Genomic DNA, 19,992 nt, shown 5'->3' on the forward strand with positions numbered 1-19,992 from the left:
ACAGCTCCGCCCTATAAATCTGCCATCTCCGGGGTGCAAGCCATTCCAGGTTGTCTGCAGGCACAGATCCAGGGCCCTGAGGCCTATTGGGCGGGGGCGTGGGGGGTCCAGTTTACAGAACCAACCACCCTTGGTTCTCCCAGGGCCCGCTGAAATGTGTGCTCTTCCTCTGGCTTGCGACTGGCACTAACCTGCGCCTCTGTGCTCTTGCCTGCAGTGAGTCAAGCCCCACTCCACAACCCCAGCAGGTGTGGCTGAAACAGGAAGTGTTCCCACTGACGGCCAAAAGCGAACTTTCCACGTGAACTCCAAGGGGGTGGCGTGCTCATTAAGTGTTCCTGGCATGTCGGCCGAGAAACTCAGAACTAGACTTTCGAGTTCCCATGAGCAGGCTGGACAATAGGCTGGGATTCCCGGAGGGGCTGGGAATGACAAGCATCACCAGGGGAGCCAGTGACCTCTGGTGGCAGGGAGGATCGGTGACGTCTTGGGGGAGGAAGTCGGCACTGGGTCAGTACTGGAAACCCCATCGTTCCCAAACACACCCTCGGAGACAGACGGTTCCGCCCAGGCTGGCAGCTGCAACCATTTTCAGGGGAACTCTCCAAACAAAAATACCTCGAGTTTTCAGCGCTCAGCAGGTGAGGACACGCAAGTGCTAAAGAATCTCAATTTAAGGGCAGAAACTCCGTCTTCTTTGACTATTATCTAAAGCTCTAAGTTAAGCCATTTCACATTCACACACTGGCTGGAGGTTAAAAAAAAATAAGAACCACAATACACTATCAGAAAATACATCTAAACAGGCTGAATAAGTAATGTAATAATCTGCCCGTTCTCTTAAAAGATGAAACACACCCAGACTTCACATTAAATATCACCCAACTGTTAGGGGCTGAACTGTGCCACCCCCCCACCCAGTTCTTACGTTGAAGTCCTAGCCCCCAGTATTTCAAACTGTGGCTCTTCTTGGAGACAGAGGCCTTAAAGAGGTAGCCGGGTTAAAATGAGGCTGCTAACGTGGGCTTGGACATGGACACGTACGGGGGGACGGCCCCGTGAGGGGACGGGGAAGGCAGAGACGGGGAGACCAAGGAGAGCGGCTGCAGAAGCAGCCAACCCTGTGGACACACTCATCTCCAAGCCTCGCCTCCAGGACATGAGAAAACGAATCTCTGATTTTTAAGCCCCTTCATCCGCGGCCCTTGGTTACGGTCACCCTGGCAAACTACTCCACTAGTGAAAAGGTCATTGCGTTCTACGGATTAATATAAAAATAAAGACAAGGATTCGGGTTTCTGATTCATATTCATTCCCCTGCAGTCACACATTTCATTTTATTATGTGCCCCCTCCCCCAGCCTCCCCTGTTCTGCCTTGAAAAGTGCACAGAAAAACCTTTTTCTGGAAGAAGAAAAAAGCCTACACTGGACCTTTCCAGCTACTATTCTGCTGCCACCATTAACATCAAACTTACTGGCCACATGGTGTCCATCCACTTGCATAGGAGCTACATCTTTCTCCCCCACTTGGGGAGACCAGCTTCCACCCCACCTCCATTAAAACGCAACCAAACAAGGTAGTCAACAACAATCTCAACACCGAATTAAGAAATGCTAGCAATGGCAGGAACAGTAGAGGCCTTACTCCAAGTCCCTCTGTCCAGAGGAAGTCAGGGCCCGGCCCAAGCAGCTCCACCACGATCCAGGGGCAGGTGCTGGAGTAGATCCGACACAGACACGCGGCCCCAGTGCAGCGCTCCGGTCCCTGCTCCCGCTGCACCACCAACTGTGGATACCCTGAGACCTCTCAGGTCCAACACCGTCGGAAGGGAGGGCCCCCTTCCCGGCTCCCACTGCACCACCAACTGCGGATACCCTGAAACCTCTCAGGTCCAACACTGTCAGAAGGAAGGGCCGTTGCACAGGGCAGCTGTAGGGACAGGAGACGAGAACGCTGACACCAGCTAACAGACGGAATACAGCCGAGGTCTGAGAGTAGGTGTAGTAAAACGGGCTTTCCTCACCGGGGCTCTACTGACACGCGGGGCTGCCAGTTCTTGGCCAGGGAAGGGAGGAGGGCTGTCATGTGTGTTACTGTAGGATGTTTAGCGGCGTCGCTGGCTGCTACCCCCTAGAGGGTAGCTCTGCTCAGATGTGAGAACAAAAAACATCTCCAGATAAGGCTCAGTAACCCCGGGAGGCAAAGACACCCCAGTTGAGAACCACTGGACTTTGCACAGCTTGAAATCACTGGTGGCCTTGGAGAAGGCGTGGAAGCTGCTGCTGAGGCAATCTGGAAGAAAGGTCAGTTGCTGGCACAGATGGGTCAGGAACTAGGTAGAGGGAAGGGCAGTTTATAATGTTGCCCCAACTGAGGGCTGTTGTTTTGTTTTGCTCTTCCAGAGATGTAGACGACAAGGTCATAGGCTGACAGTGGGACAGGGATTAGACACTGAGTCAAGAAAACCCAAGTCTGGGACAACTGCAGAGCAGAAGGAAGCAGAGCTGGGTGAGTCAAGGGCGCCCGGCGAGCGGCACAGAAGTCTGAGGCAGAGGGTGCCATGAACTCAGAGCGCCCCCCGCGGGCGGGGCACTGCCACTCCCCCGCAAGTCACAGGGCCCAGGAGGCCCGTGGGGAGGCCGGCTGGATACAGACCCAGGGGTGCCACACACACAGATGTGCTGTAGTTTCCAAGGTCACTGGGGTGAGAGTTCACAGAAACTGGAAACAAGGAAACCTGCCAGGGAGATGTTGCAATAGAATAAAGGTGAAGAAAGCCTTTAAAAAGGGTATCGTTGAGAAGGAAACAAATAGTCTACAGAAAATCTAGAGGTCTAAACACTGCCATGCCCTTTGATGTAATAATTCTAATCCAAGGAATCTTTCCTAAGGAAATAATCAGTGATACAGCTGAGCAATACAAACCAAGACATTCCTCAGAAAAACAAAAGTAAGAAACTGCAAGCAACCTTAATGACCAACCAGAGGGAGTCTTAATCTCCCTCAAGGCAACAGCAGACATAATGAGATGACCGAAATAAAAATAAATGTCGTAAGGGAATGGGGTTTGAGTCTTGGAGGAGGAGGCTCGAGAGAGAGCGCTGGTCAAAGAGGAGAGGAGGGTCACACGAGCCAGGGCCGTCAAGGGCTGAGGCTATGTCAAGGCTGAAGGGCAGTTTCCAGGCAATACGGCCTCATCCTTTGACGGATGGGACGGTCCAGGTGTCTGAAGGCAGACACTTCAGTTTCATGGTGTGGGCAGAGTGCAGTCCGCAGAGGGACAGGAAGGGCCAGCAGCCTTTCTTGGGGTTCCCCCAAATTTTTACTGGGGAGGGAGGCCACAGAGGCGCACCCACGAGTGACTGGGGGCGGGTCTGCCAGACATGAGCCACGAGGAAAAGCTGCTTCCATTCTCACCTACATCCCTTGGGGATGATTTTTTTCTAAATTCAAATTTCAAAATCATGCTAAAAATGCACAGCCGTTCTTTAATTCTACATGGCTGACCGTTAAATGCCCATCTTGTGAGTGTTCACCCCACTTGCAAAATTGGGGTGGCCTGTAGGGTGGGCTTTTATGAAATGCCACGAAGGGTCACATGAGAGCAGCATGTCCCAAGGGAAGGCAGAGGAAGGATATAAAAGGGAATTAAGTTTTAAGCTGACATCACCCAAGAGAGTAAGAAAAGTGCCGAGTTGGCTTCATTCACATTAAGATCTTAACACAAAACTTGAACTTCAGAGTAGTATCTCAAAAACTTATCAGCGTTTGCATGTTGTTTGCTTTTGTTTTTAATCTTAGTAGGATTTGTCAATTACTTAGATCATCTTGAGATTTTTTTTTCCTTTAAAAGTCATCATGAATTCACCCATAATCTGCAGCCTTCAAAAATCACGTTTTCTAGAAATATCACAAGTTATCATAAAATGGGCACCACAAAATATTGGCTTAAAAGGCATCGTTCTAAGTAAGATTATAGTCTTATCCCAAATATATAAGCTATTCCCATGTATATATATTATATATATGTGTTTCCATATACATATATAAATGTAGGCAAAGGATCAGAAGGAAGGAAAATAGTAACAAATCACTCTCTCTCTTTCTGGCTATTTGGATCCGCAGGTCAATCATTGCTTGATGCTTCTTCATCTTTTCCAATGTCTAGTTTCTTTATTATCAGAAAAAAAAACCCCACAATTTGAAAATCGCTAAGAATGTATTGTCACTTATTTGGAAAAAATGAGTAACCAAATGAAGAATCTAAATGCTGGTGATGGCAGGGGGCGGGGGGACCCAAGTTTCTCTGCTTTGTTCAGAACCAGCTACAGTAGAAGAGAAACGAGGACACTGGGAGAGCGGGGAGTAAATTGAACAAAGCGAAGGTGACATAACACAGTCAAAAATCCTTACATAACGCAGGCGAGGCTTGCTGATGGCAGTGCAAGGTCTTGAGTGTCCTCGCAAGGCCGCGTATCAAATCCTCCTACCGTGGGTGAGCCCTCTCTTCCGATGCCTCACGAGAAAGGAGGACGTGTCGTTTCCATGCCTCGCAGGTTAATACAACTACGTGACTTCACCAAAACATCTGAGAAGGAAATGTTCTCATCAAGAAGTGGGCAGGTCTCTTGAATCTGCAAGCACCAGTCAGCAAACACAACAGCATGCACCTGCTCTGCTCCAGGCACCAGCCAAGACCCAGCGACTCGTGTCTTTAACCAGGGAGAACGGACAGCTCCCAGACAGCCCCCCGACTTCAGAAACGGCTGTGTTCCTGACCTTCCGTGATTCTGGGGCACTTGCTCAGGGTCCTGAGCACACTGCCACTTGGAAGAACCACCTCAGTCCTTGTGACCCTGCCCGGTCCCTTTGGCCATACCCGAGCCTGACCTTTCCCTTCAGGTCCGTCCTCCTTTTCCATCATCTCGGTCACGTGTCCACCTGGAGATCCTGGAGCCCTCACACGGGCTTCTGATTCTGCCTCCGCACCTGCTCCCCAGCTAACCCCCGCCGTTTGAGGTGGAATTTCCTCTATTTGGTTCTTCTCTTTATTCCTCACACAGCCAGTCTATCCACAGGTCCAAAGTACTCAATGACCGACCGACCAACCAACCAACAAATGCACAAGCAAACAAAAAACTCAACTACGCTCTTTTCTCCAGCCTGGATGTCATCATCCAGGTGTGCAAACCATCCTCTCTGACACAGGCCAGGGCAACAGCTTCTGGGACACACACTGTCACCTGCGACAACAGTCACACCAAGCCACTCCTTTTCTGGCAACTCTCTGCTGGCTTTCCACAACCTGAAGCATAAAATGCAAATTGCTCCAGGCAGCCCACACAGCCCAGGCTCCTCCTCCTGCCGGCTCTGCTCCTCACAGCTCCTCCCCGTCACAAGCCCCTCCCCATCCCACTGGCTCCTCCTCAAACCTCTGAGCTCACAGCCACAGGAGCGCCGGGCATCCTACTGGCCGGGCGTTTTTCTGAAGGCATCTCTCCCAGACCTCCTCTAGGTGGCTCTCCTGAGGGAGAGGCCGTAAGTGTCTCCATGCTGATGGGAACATCAATTGGTACAGCACTTTAGGAAAGCAAATTGGTAATATGCCCCCCAAAGTATTTAAATCCTAATATTGCTGAATTTAGGAATCCTGTTTCCAGGGATATATCATAAAAACATAATACAACTTTTTTTTAAAATCCTTACCTGAAGACATATTGTTTTTTCATTGTTTTTAGAGAGAGAGGAAGGGAGGAAGAGAAACATCGATGTGAGAGAGAAGCATCAATTGGGTGCCTTGTGCATGCACACAGATAGGGACTGAATCCACAGCCCAGGTACATGCACTGACTGGGAATTGAACTCACAACCTTTCAGTTATGGGACAACACTCAAACCAACTAAACCACATGAGCCAGGGCAATCCAACTCTAAAAAAAAATTACAGTCACTGCACCTTTGCTCTCTCACAGCAAACACTGGAAATTTAAACAGAAGAGAAGTAAATAAGAGGTTGTACACTGAGAAAATGGAACGCTGCAGAGCACATATTAGACTGTTAACTGGCGAAAAATAGGCTATAAAAGTCAACTTACATTATGATGCAAATTATGTAAAAAATACACATTCCCTACCGGAAGATGACTAGGAGGAAAATGCCAAATAGTAAGAGTGATTCTCTTTCTGTTGCTGGCAGTTTTTTCCTTATAACTTCTTCCTGATTTAGAACACTACGTATGTGTAACTTTCACAATTGAAGGGGGAAACCCCCTTCTTACATTTAACATAAATATTGATTTACCCATATAATGCCACAAGTAGTTGTTAGCTTTTCAAGATACCATAGGAAAAGCATATTTAAAAGCCCAATGCTTACATTTAAAGCTTCTATACAAAAAAGAACAGTAAGTTAAATGAGCAAATACTATTTAACAAAGAAGTTTTACAAATCAATAAGTCCACAACTCAAAGGAAGAACAGACAAAGGGTGTGGATCGGCACTTCAGAAAAGAGAAAATACAAATATATGAAGAGATTCTCAGCCTCACTGATTCAAGGCATAAAATGTGATATTTTTAGCTTCCATAGTGGCAAAGATGAAAAGACTGATAAAGTGGAGTGACGCAGAGCATGGGAAACACCGCTACCCTCAACAGCGGACCCTAGCCTAAGGCTCGGGAGGGCAATTCCCCAGTATCGATGAACACTGTATATGCTGATGTCCTTTCGTCCAGGAATTCAACTGTAGGAATTTACCTGCAGGAACACCTGCATGTAGATAGACCCATAAACACTACAGAGCTTTTAAAACATCGTGGCAGAGACACAGTAGGGATATTACTGTTTAGGAGGAAAACACCATATTGCAATCTAGCAGCTAACTGGGATGAAATTCTTAGTACAGGAATACGTTTTCACTGCACTTTGCTTTACTGCACGTCACAGATGTTGAGGGTTTTACAGACAGAAGGCAAGGCCCTCCTCCAACACCACCATGATTCCGACTCGCTTTGCTGTGGTGGTCCGGCACTGAGCCCGCGGTGTCTCTGAGGTCTGCCCGCACGTGGCAGCCACTGTCCTCGGCCCTCAGAGAGCGTCACTCACTTTCACCTTCACCACAACCCCGTGGACAGGCACTGTGGCTGCCCCTGCTCTCCAGGTGGGAAAACCGAGGCCTAGAGAAGTTTATATTCACGTGGCCCTCTGCGTGCACCTTTCTACCCTGCCTCTTCTGTCCAGACTAACCACCACATCCATCAAGTCCTGGGGAAGCGGGAGAGACTATCATCAGTGAACAGACACGGGATGGGTTGGATGGGTGGAAAAACAAAACCAGAACCCCCGCATGGCCGGGGTTGGGGGGGGAACCACTGTAGGAGTGGAAGTATGCTCTAGGTACCAGAAGTTCAAGTCAAGTGATACAAGGGGCTGGGGAGGCCTGGGGGCGAATATCAGGGTGATTCATCAGGAAACATCACTTTGTCTAGCTCCTTCCTGCTGCTACCTTCATCATGCAGGTGAAAGCGGGAGTGTCGTCCGAACACTGGAAGTACAAGTATCCAGAGACAGCCAGGAAGGACATGCAGGAGTCACGTGAAAGGCCACTGCTGGCCCGGCCCAGCCCTTACCTGTGGCTACAACCTGACAAGCACAGTGACAGGTTCCGCTGGTGAGAAAGGGGAAAACAGGAGTCACCACAACAAAGACCAGATACAACCAAGGATCGCCAAACACGAAAAGACCAGGGCTGTGAAGGGGTGGGGGATGGGCTTGCAAGGGGAGTGTGCAAACGGAGTTGGAAAGAGAAGAATTTTAAATATGCATAATGAATACCTTCATAAAATCTGAGCGGATTATCAGGGCATCGAAGCAAGCACAGGCCGGCTTGCGAAAGGAAAAGAGGAGGGGAGAGGTCTGAGAGGGGGAGCCAGGAGTTTTCACGGCAAACCACAGAGCCATGCAGCTGCCTCCGCAGGAAACACAGGGAGTGCGGTGAACACCAAGAGGGCTTTCACGTTTGGGGTGGGAGGAAGAGGAGGCGGCCTAGGTATGGCCCACCCCATCATGCATGTCAACCCCCCCCACCCCTCTGAATTTAGAGAGTGAGTGCTTTCGTCTTTTTCTGCATGCTCCCAGCTTCACACACATGGGTGAACGCCGGGACACTGGCTCTTTGTTTCACACGGGGTATTACACACTTTTCTCCACCTTGCTGCCCACATGTCGGCTTCTCCGAGCCAGCTCCAACAGATCCCTGACTCCTCCTCTTCAGTGGCTCCACGGTGAGGCACGGTACAAATATTCCACACCTTAGCCATGTTCCCACCGGCAGGCATTTGTATTTTTAGCTTCCATAATGGCAAAGATTAAAAGACTGATAAAGTGGAGTGATGCAGAGCATGGGAAACACTGCTATTCCATAGTGACTTTGTCACTATGATGGTGAACAGAAACAGGATGACTTTGCCTACAGACACGCTGTTATTTCTAGAAGACAGATGTCCAGGAGAAAGGCTGCTTAGTGAGAAGGTACATTAATTTTTAATTTTAATATGCACCACCATATTAAAATTAAAGGTGAGAATGTGACAAAAATTCACATTTTCATCAGCATTATCAGAGTACTGTTTCTACTGCATGCATGCTACACTCTTCTCTATCTTTACCAGTCGGATGGGTTTTCAGTCATGTTTCATTGTTGTTTTAATCTGCACGTTCCTAGAGAATGAGAAGTATTTTTCATGCGTTTGCTGGCTGTCTGCACTTGCTCTCGGTTGAGTTGCATATTTTGTCTGTTTTCCCTGAGCTTTGTTTTTCTTGCCAATTCGTAAGTTATTAATATTACAGAATGTAATGCCTTGTCTGTTATACATTTTCTAAGTGCCCCTCCCCAAAGTGCCACTGTCCCCCAAGAGTATTCCTCACCCCCAAGAGTATCCAAGTAGTTTCTTGCATTTTTCTGGCAAATGTGAATTGCTTGTTCACATTGGAAGATTCTGGGATTTATTTCTGGTTATAAGGTAAGACAGAGGTCGGTCCCTCTCCCCACCACTTGTAGAGTTGGTTAGGCCAATATCATCCAACAAGTTATGCAGTATTTTCTCAACAGTACTGAGCTGATCATCTCATTATATATGAGCTACTCTTCCTTAGTGAAACACAGTCCTGGATTCTCTGTTCTGTTCTACTAAACTACTTGAACCCTTCATCGATACCACATTTGTTAGCACACTGTGATCACTTGCAAGCCGGGTCTGCCCTCGCTGATTTTCTTTGCCATATTTGCGTGGGTCGTCTCAAGTGTGTTATGCACTTATTTTTTTATATAAACTTCAGGATGATTTTATTCAGTTCAAAAGAGACAAAGAGAAAATCCACTACTTTGGAAATTCGAAACAGAAGTGCAATAAATGTATTAATTTTGGAATACCCTATATATGTTATATTTTTGAATTTTGTATCTTTCACTAAAAAAGACACAGGTCCCACACTTGTTCAATTTTCCCCCCCATTTGCCGCTGCTGAGAAAAGGAATATTTAACTTTCATTTCCAGATGCTCATTGTCAAAACAAAGAAAAGATGGTAATTTCTAGAGGCTTCTTTTTTGTTCAGCTACCTTGACAAATTTTCCAATTTTAGATTCTTTTTTTGTGAGAGGCTCTTGGTTTTTCTAGACGAACATTTCCCTGTCTTACTGCATTCTCTAGAGCCTTTAAGACAGTGTTAAATAATTATAAAAGAAGATGTCCCTCTATACTTCCTATTTATATTTGAAATAATTTTAGTGGTTTGTCTTTCAGGAAATGTATAGTTGGGGTGATTTTTTTTTTCTTGGTACTATGTAGCCTTTCCATGTTTAGGTGATTTGTTTTTATTCCTAGTTTGCCTTTTTTAGATTATAATGCATTAGGATGGGCTGCTTGGCTTTGTCAGATGGCTACCCAGCCTCCGCGGAAACTCCTCTCCTTTAGTGCTCTGGGGTAGAACAACAGGTGACGGCGATGAGATTTCCCAACAGCGAATCATCCTCCTATTGCTAGCATAAATTATTCATTTTAGTGCATTGGCTTCTTGATGCACGCAAGAGTCCACCTGTTAGGGAATCATTTTAAGTTTTTTGCATTGACTTTCATAATTAATATTAGCCTATACTTTTCTTTAAAATTTATCAGGTATTAAAATTATGCTAGTTTTATAAAATCAACTAGAAAACTCTTCATCTTTTACCATGACCTAGAACAGTACAAATAACACTGTTTTTTAAAGGTTAGATTTTCTGTTTTTTAAGGGTTCGATAAAATTTTCTGGTTTTTAAAGGTTAGATAAAACTCAGCTGGAACCCCATGGGGTCCTGGGGCCATTTTCAATGGTGATTTTTAATCATATTTCCTACCTCTTCGATGGTAACTGGCCCTTTCAAGGTTTCCATGCTTCCTGAATCAATTTTGATAATTTGTATTTTACTGAGAAGTCATCCCTACACTTTCAAATGTGTTGCCATGGCATTTTCCTGGAAAGTTGATTAATCTCCCCATGCCTCCTTTCCTATTCCTATTATTTATTTTTGCTCTTTTTTTCTGTTAGAATGGAAGCTTATTTTATTGCCCTTTCAAATAACTAGCTACTAGATTTATTTATCCTTTAAATTCCATTTTGTTTTATTAATTTTATCTTTACCTCTTAATTCCTCCTTCCTCACTTTTTATTTTTTGTCTATTTAGTTGTTCTTTCTCGAATGTCTTATGATACATACTCTACTCCTTGAAATCTTTTGAATAATGAAGATAGCATTCCCTTTCTAGGCAATATGTTCTGCAATAGTTTGAACTTCTATAAAGAACAAGAAAGAAAAGTACCTAAGAGGATAATTCTAAGAGCCACCATGCAAATAAGCAGCGGAACTAATTAACCCACTGGCTAGCCGTCTCAGAGCAGGGGGCTGACCCACCACACTAGCAGGGGGAGGAAGAGCCGTCCCATTTCCTTAGTACAGGCCAAGTTTAAGAGAACTGCATCCTCTCCCTTATCACAATAAGGTTTTCACCCTGCATTTCACATTTTGGGAAAAGTGGCTGGATTCCTACACAGGTTTAAAAAAATTTCACCACCAGAATAAATGCTGCAATCAGTGTACCTTTGGGTTTAATATTAAATTTCTGTTGTCAGAACAGTGTTCCAAATGCAGGATGCCGCAGACCCCAAATCAACCAAGTTTTGCTGTTATGTCATGAGACTGAGCTTTCTGATGCAAGAATGGAGCCTAACACACCTGAGATGCAGCCTCGGGACAGGTGAGGGCAGAACTCTCAGGTGATCCAAAGGACGACTCACTCAGAACCCACTGTCCCTGGGTTCGACAATGTGCCACGCTAAGGAGCGCCCTTGCCCACGTGATTGCTTCAGACGGACACTCTTAAAAATTGATGCTGAAGGGACTTGAAAAGGGTCTGCTTACCATCCCAGAGCAGGTGCCTCTGACCTAATTAGAAAAGTGTGTGAGGCCAGAAGCAGAGGGAACTTGAGAAGATTGACAGGGCCCCAACGTGGCCTGGGGAACTGGACAATGACACTGAAATAAAATCACATTCACTCATGCTCTACAATTTAGAAGTATTTTTATGATCTGGAAAGAGTGTGGACTCCCGTCTCCACTTTTAGATCCGATGACAACGGGCAGAGAAGGAGGCTCAACCTACTTACGGGACAAATTTTAGCAGCTCTGACTCACTCATAGATGAGCCACCAACGTGTCGGTCCGTTAGTTAAAGCAGATGCTTCTATTTGGGTTGCTTAAGTCCCTGTAAGAACAGACACCAAAGAGAAATGTGGAACACGTTCTAGATTTAATTTTTTTCACCTTGTTCCTGAATATTTTCCCCAGTAAATCTCGAGAAATAAATTATTACTCTTAAACCCCTGTTGTAAGAGGGACTCTTTGGTGGCAGAAGCCATATAACGTTCCCAAGGGTCTCCGAAACCGGGGAGGGGATCACCCAGCCCTTCTTGTGAGGCCGCGGGAACTTCTGGGGAAAGGACCACAGCTCCGCCTCCCAGGGACATCCTGTTGTCCAGTCTGCCGGCCCTGGCCAGCTGCCAGGTGTCGGACACCAGCGTCTGTGACAGAGTACAGAGGCGTGGTCACGTGTGGGGCTGTGGTCCCCGAACATTACTGGGGGGTGGACATGGGCGCTGCTGGTAGTAAGAGATGTTACAAAGGTGATTTCGGATTCAGGGGCCCTAAGCTCTCAAGTCTCCCGGAATCTACTGGCTGGTTCTGTGCAAGGCCGGCAACCCAAGCGCAGCTGGCCCCAGAACAGCTGGGGCCCATTAAACTGCTTGGGCCCATTTATACAAAGGGGAGTTTTTTGTTTTGTTTTGTTTTGTTTTTTCAATAACTACTGTAAATGTATTTTCCTTAGGATTTTCTTTTTAAAGATTTTATTTATTTCTTTTCAGAGGGGAAGGGAGGGAGAAAGAAAGGGAGAGAAACATCAGTGTGTGGTTGCCTCTCATGTACCCCCCCACTGGGGATCTGGCCTGCAACCCGGGCATGTGCCCTGGCTGGGAATCAAACCAGCAACCCTTTGGTTTGCAGGCCGGCACTTAATCCACTGAGCCACACCAGCCAGGGCATAACATTTCTTTACTCTAGCTTGTGTTATTTTAAGGATACAGCATACAATACACATACCATACAAAATATGTGTTAATCAGCTGTTTATGTTATGGGTAACATAAACAGCTGATTAACACATGTTTAATCAACTAAATAAAACTCTTTTATTTAACTGTTAGTAAGCTATTAGCAGTGAAGTTTGGGGAGAATCAGAAATTACAAGCAGATTTTCAACTGCTTGGGAGGGTCAATGCCTTTCACCCCTGAGCTGTTCAAGGGTCAACTGTGCCTTAATGTGCTCCTGTTGCATCAGAAAAAAACCTGGGACAATGTCCCCGACCCCTAGTCGGTATGCCCATGGCCCTAACGTCCTTGACCCATTCTCCAGGGCAGAAGGAGGCACTTCCCCAGAACTATGAGTCATAGTTCATATTGGAGGCCCGGCACTGGCCATAAACAAGCAGTGTTTCCAATTCCCAGAAAAATCTTTCAAGCAGGATATTTGGTGGGGTTTTTTCCCCCCCTGCATGGCACTGGGCTTCTCATTGGTCAACATTAAATGGGATAATCTCTCTGTTTCAAGGTCAGTGGTCATCAGAGACTTGGTATCATTAAGAAAGAAACTGGCTGGGCCAGTTAAAATTTCGAGGTATTCTCATATTTTCAAGGACTTAAATTTCACTTTCTGGTGGAACCATTTCTAACCGTTTCCATTCTTTGCACAGAACTGCAGGCTGAAGCTTCGAGAGGAGGAAGCAGACGGCAGAGCGGCAGTGTTTCACAGTGGGGAGGACAAGGGGACGGGCGAGCGAGGGGCCGGGCGAGCGAGGGGCCGGCGCCTGGGGGTCACCCGGACTCCATCACCATGCAGCTCTGTGGCCCTGCGATGACCGGTTACCTGTGGAGACGCACCAGTGGGGAGGCCGTTGCTTCCTGTGGGCTGGTCAGTGCTGTGCATGCGCCCGGTAAGGTCCAGGAGAGGCGGCTACCAGGCCCAAACACACACACAGGTAATGCCTCCCGTCGCTGTCGCTTCAGCGTGGCAGCCTGTCGCCTTCCCTCCTCTCTGACTTGGCCTCTCTCGGCTGCTTTGTATTGTTTCTCCCACAAACCTTCAGCCCCAACGCCAGGCGTCTACCCCTAAGCTACCATGACAGGCAAAGGTGGAGTGCGTGTCTGCTGCTCAGGCGTGTGTGTCCCCCACGGACTTGTGCCTGGGGACAGGAGGTGGTGTCCCAGCGTGAACACAGCTCCGCAGGTGCCGCACACTGGTTTTGCCCAACTGGAAAAGTGGTGTGTCATCTTCAAGCTGATCTCACTGAGCCCCGCAGCCACACCTAGCTGGGAAGTTCCAACCTATCCTCAGTGCCTCGGGAGGGCCTCTGTGAGTCCTCTGGGGGTCACTTCGCTGCAACTACAGCGCAATTACGAGGATGAAAGGAATTAAGGAAGCCTTCGTACCGAAGCTGGTGTCTGCACTTGACCTCATCAAGTAAGCAGGGCAGAGAGAGAGAGACGAAGAGGAAGAGAGAGAGAGAAAACCCAAGACATAGCATGAAGAATGCCATAGAAGAAAAAAAACCACCAGAACATGTAGAGGAAACTGAGGCAGTTGAACTTGAGGCCAACAGTCAAGTCAGGTGGAAAAGGAAGGAAGAGGGAACGGGGATGCCCCGGGACTCCCAGGGGCCTGGGCACCAGGAAACGGGGGTGGGGCCCTGTGCACAATAATGTCCTTTCCTTTCTCAGTTGCCGGTGGTTCCCACCATCTGTCCATGGTCTCACCTACTGACTAATGGGAAGCCTGAAGTTTCGAGCTTCTGTATCCCACGTGTTTTTTATTCTTATTCTACACTGATTAACTGAATCATCTCAGGTCCCCTCCCAGCTGACCAACTCCACGGTCCCCGTCAGCTGCTCCCCCAGGCCCCTCCCTCAGCCAAAACAACCCACGCTACTTATGATTACAAAACAAACTTTCCAATATTTTCACCAAAAACACTTCTGCTAAATATAACTTCCATGATGTTGAGAAAGGCCAAATATTTCTGCCAGGTGACTGGCATTATTTACCCCGTCTCTGAACTCTGTTGCTCCTTCGCCAGGTGCGAACGGAGAGGGTGGGCACTGCTGGCTCAGCACCAGGCCGCTCCCACTCCCACTCCCACTGACCTGGGACTGTTCAAGCAGCAGCCAGACGGAGTGGCAGTGCAATCCACATCCACTCGTTAGCAATCAATCAAGAGGACTAACGATCTAAATAGCAGGAAACAGAGGCCCTAACATATGAGGAGACTACCACTGATTCTATGTTACTCACTGTGTTTGGTAGATCACCTTAGAGTATCTCATTATTCATAAAATAATATCTATTCAGGTAGGCTAACTCTCAACCCAAATTCTCCTGCTGAGGTGCTCATAACCTATTTGTCTACTTGACAGAATGGTGAGTTCCTGTCTTTCCTGCTTTCTATTTTTCATCCGTTTTCCTTTTCTTTCTTCACTGTACTCAGCAGATTTGAGGGGGAGAGTTTCATTTCACCTCACAAATCATCTGATCTTTTCCCTAGTGCTGTTTTTAGTACCTCCTTCTTAAAAAAAAACCCAAAAAACTTTGACATAAATGGCTCTCAGAAAAATGTACAATACCTATGACACCCTTTGTGCAACAAATGTTCAATGCTACAAACATGGCGGACACCTGATTTGAAGACTGAAGCTCAAAACCACGTAATTCCCACACGTCACGACCTGTTGCCAGTTAACGTAACGCCAGGTGTCCGTCAAGTTACGAGGGTAATTCTCTCCCATCTAGATGCCTACTCATTCCTTCGGCTGGGGCGACCCCACGAAACCCTGCCCAATGGAGACGGTGTGGTTTCCGTTAGACCCCATGCACCCCAAAGCCAAGGGACTCCATCCTCCTTGGGGTCCAGACAGCAGCCACCTGTCGCTATCGCCCATGTTCGTTGTGAAGAAGTGAATCACCTGCAACTATTGCGCAACTGCACGAGTGCCTAAAAGGTGACGCACAGGTGTTTACCATGATGAACCTGGTAATAAGGTCAGGGAGGCCTTCAAATTCAAAACAGGTTTAGTGTTTTGTTTTGTTTTATAAATTAAAAGTCATTCTTTGAAACGGGTTATTTTCTGTGGCAAAAAGCAATGGCTTTTTCACAGCAGCCGATCTGAACTAGATCTGCACGAGTCAGGCTAAGATTCACTAGGACAGAAATTTAAATACTGAACACATTTTCCTCTTTACTTCATTATACCCCGTAAACTGCAGTGCAGAGTTATTATTGCTCAAGTGCTACAAGTTTTTAGGGTCTGATTCACAAGACATTGTCTCAGACGGTCTGGCGAGACTTAATTTATCAGACAGATCAATGACCAAATGGAGAATTTCATTTAGTTATATAAAAAGCAAAAAGAATTTGAAAAGTGTTTTCACCAGTTGTTATTACTTTAACATTTACTAATTTGGATGCAGCTAATGTTGGTTTTTTTAAGTTACCTTAAAAAAAAACACAACCTTTTATTCTTGCACATGTACCAACTCTACATAGTACTGGAGCTGAAATCTTTCCTTCAGAGTAAGATTAATCCCAGCACTGCATCTAGATAAGGTATTACTTCCACTTTCCAAAACCACTGACCTCCCGAAACTGAAACGTAAAGAGGCAGGAAACACTGAATCCGACAGGAAGGGGTTTTATTATGACAATGACTTCACCGCTTACCGTCACCCTACTCGTGGTCACTTTAGCCTGCCAATTCGATTTCTGGACAATTTAAGGAGTAATTTCCAATTCGGTGTTGATTAAGTATGCAATAAGGCCTCGTAATATCTATCAGTTGCACACACACCTAGCAGCAACAGCAGCAAAGCAATGGGGCCAATAACAGTAACAATAATGAAACCCTTACATGGTTGTATGCACGCTGGCCAGCATTCTAAGGCCCTGAAAATCCACGACAAGAAAATGCACAATGAACTGAATAAAACACACACACGAGCATGAACAGAGCCATGAAATAAAGGCACAGGCCAGGAGATAAATATGGAAGGAGGAAGGCGGCACTAACCAGGAAAGACCCGCCTCAAAGATGAGTGCTGAGCCCTTCCCAGGGGAAGGAAGGCTGGTGTGCAGCAGGGACAGGCAGACTGGAGGGGTGCAGGCTGGGGGGTGGGGGTGGTGGGGGGGTGTACCCACTTGTTGTAAAGGACCTGCTCAGTCCCTGTGGATAAACCACAGCTGCGTTCTCTCCTGAAGGAGGAGGGCGCCAGACCACCACACGTGAACTTGACCATGCATGAGGCTCCAGGGAGTCTAATTAAAAGCAGACTCTGATTCCGTACACCTGGGGCCGGGCCTGAGATTCTGTACCTCTCACAAGCCCCCAGGTGATGCTGCTGGTCTGTGGGCCGACCCGGAGTCACACTGCCCTGGAGGACAGCCTGGGCCAGGGGAGGGGAGTTTAACAGAATGACCGTGGCCGACGGCGGCTCCAGTCCACACGTACCAAGAGAAAGATGAGCCCGCGTCTAAGGCCTCTTTCTGGCTTTAAAAACTTGGCAGCAGGAAGGGCGGTTTATAGCCTGAAGAGCTACAACCCTGAAATCAGGTATGGAAGAGAAGGCCCGAGTTTGAGGGGGGGAAAAGGTTACTAAGGAGCTATGTATTTTATATTACCGTATTCCATTTTCACAACAGAGTTTCAGGGTGACTAGTGTGCCCCTTTATAGCTAAGGTAACTGACCCCAACTGGTTCAGACACAAGCTCTTCCATCTCCAAGGCCAGCGCTTTTCACGCTGTGCATGCGCCCACACCAACGGTGAGGTGGGGTGCGAACCCCAGGCCTGAGGGGACCCCCAGCAACTCCAAGTAGAAGTTTAAACATCCATGCTAATTTTTCGTTTCTCCCGTAATATATCCATGTTTGTTTAAAGACAAAAGTAACATGTTTTTAGTAACTTATCCAATACAACAGGCCCCCTGTATCTTGTGGCTTTATGAGCCCAGAAACCAAAATTCCTTAGTCCAGTTTGAGAGGCATTGAATTACACCCGTCTCCAGAGGGACACTGACATCTGTCACCGGATGCCTTTGGAGGCCCAGCAAAAAAGGGACATGTCCCATTGTCCAACGAAGCACATGGCTGGTGGCACTCCCAGCCGACAGTGTTTCAACTGGCACCTACAAATGCACTTTCTGTTGATGTAACTTTTTAACCTGAAAGATCTGTCAGGTCTTTTAACCATAGCCCCGGAAGGCAGTCAGCGCGAGGGCGGGCACATGAAAATCACATCTCATGGGGTGAAACTGCTCACACCACGTGGGGCGCAGTTGGAAAAGGGGCACATTGCGGCTCGGCTGAGCAGAAAACGGACAGGCGAACAAGGCATTCAACTTCACGGCAGCCTCCTTCGAAGGAAAAAAAGCTATAAAATTCACTACTATATTGTTCAAATGAAATGACAGCAATATTTTAGGTAAAGTTTTCATTGTAGAACAATTGTAGAATTATTACAAAAAAGTACAGAGTTCCCATGTACCCCATATCGGTTCCCCTGTTATTAACATTTTACTCAGTACAGTACATGTGTCACAATTAATGAATCAAGATTGCTAGATTGTCATTAACTGAAGTCTATGCTTTATTCAGATTTCCCCTGAAGTCCTTTTCCTGTTCCAGTATGTTAATTTTGGCTTTCTTGGAATTTAAAATCCACCACAGAAAGGCGACTTCAGCAAACATGGCAAACACAAGCATAAAGAACTAAAATGACACTGCTCGAGGCATCCTAAGCCCCAGGAGGACACACGTCTTCGATGAAACACCATCAGGAGTCAGCTTCTCAATGGACCGACCTTGATCTATAGCCACCGCAACCGCCACCTTAGGGAACTCATGCTTGTCAGACGGAAGGAGCAGTAGGATGAAGAGCAGCAATCTGGGAGTCGGCTGTGGGTGCTAAGCCTGGCTCAATCGTGCTAAGCTTTCGCGCCGTTCCAATCAGGTCAGCAGATAGCTTCTTGGGCACCTGAAACCTATCAAATACTTCTTTGGGTCCTACGGGGCCCAAAGGTGCCCACTCCATGGTCCCCTTCCCAAAGCTGAGTTTAATCGGGTTAAAGAGGTAAGTGCCTAAAAATTAACCCTGAAGGTTTCGAAGTGCAAGGCAAGGTGACAACACAAGGTGTCGAAAGCGAGCCCGTGGTTACCTGGGAAGCGGCTTCACCGAGCAGGTGACACAGCCCTAGGCACTCCAACAAGGAAGACGCCACGTCAAAATGATCAGAAAGGGACAGCTAACCTCTCGGGGCTAGAGTTTGTTTCGAAAGGGAAGGTGTTAGACTACATGGCGGAGCTGGCCTCCTGGGCCTAAGATTCCCCAAGCCCCTCATTTCTGTGACGGAAGGAAGACACAGTAAGGTCAGCAGCAGGGACACCCCATCCTGTCCTCGGTCACCAGGGACTCCCCCCACAGACGGGGGGCTCTCCCTGCCCGACGATGAAAACGAATCCTCCAATCGGGCCAATGACAATAGCAAACTCGCAAACAACGTTGTACGAAATAAATTATGTTCAAATAAGATACCCTGCCAATAATTTCCACTTGAAAGAAAGATACTTTACCACCTTAACACTGTGTTATGTAATCCCCACGCTCCGCTGATTTATTAATTAAACCAGGCCCCTCCGAGCAGTTCTGGAGAACACACACACACCCAGACACACCACTGTCACTCTTTACGGGGCCACCCTAAGGTCTCAGATTGTCCGTGACATTTCTAACTGCGTGCATTCCTGGAAGCGAGGTTTCTCGGCCTTGGCAGTACTGACCATCCCATGGGACACTGTCTGGAGGAGGGCCGTCCTGGGCACCTCGGAAGGCTGAGCGGCAGCCCTGGCCCGGCACCACTAAAGGACAGTCAGAACCGTCTCCCCACGTTGCCCAGTGTCGCCCAGAGGGAGGACGCCACACTGGGAGGAGTAAAGCAATTCATAATATGCATAAATACATAGGGTTTCAACAGCAATGTGAGATTTCAATGTGGATTAAATGACTTAAAAAAAATCTTTTATTAGACCCTCTATACCAGTATTTGACTCAGAAAATATAATCACTACAGATGACCAAAAAGTCCAATTATGGTTTTTCCCTCCTCAACTCTCATGAGTTAGTACTTTCTAAAGCAATAATGAAAGATACTGCACAGATCTGTTAACTCCCTGGCAACGAGGAACCGGGGTTGGAAGTCACTCCCCACCCTGCCCACCCCGCCACTCTAAAGCAAACACCAGAGTCCACGGCCGGCAGCCAGACCAGCCGAGCGGAAGGCAGGAGCCAGTCTGGGAAAGG

General features: G+C 47.2%; 1 protein-coding gene and 1 long non-coding RNA gene across 8 annotated transcripts in view; one reads left to right on the plus strand and one right to left on the minus strand.

Moving 5' to 3' along the window:
- NEDD4L (NEDD4 like E3 ubiquitin protein ligase) overlaps positions 1-19,992 on the minus strand; it is a 301,195-nt gene that overhangs the window by 162,567 nt on the left and 118,636 nt on the right. The gene's annotated exons all lie outside the window — the stretch shown is intronic.
- LOC118496874 lies at positions 1,111-19,092 on the plus strand. The gene is made up of 3 exons (XR_004899435.1): positions 1,111-1,123; positions 3,746-3,747; positions 18,884-19,092. It is a non-coding gene; the product is annotated as an uncharacterized LOC118496874 (long non-coding RNA).

Source organism: Phyllostomus discolor, chromosome 9, assembly GCF_004126475.2.
Source record: "Phyllostomus discolor isolate MPI-MPIP mPhyDis1 chromosome 9, mPhyDis1.pri.v3, whole genome shotgun sequence".
NCBI classification, from domain to species: domain Eukaryota; kingdom Metazoa; phylum Chordata; class Mammalia; order Chiroptera; family Phyllostomidae; genus Phyllostomus; species Phyllostomus discolor.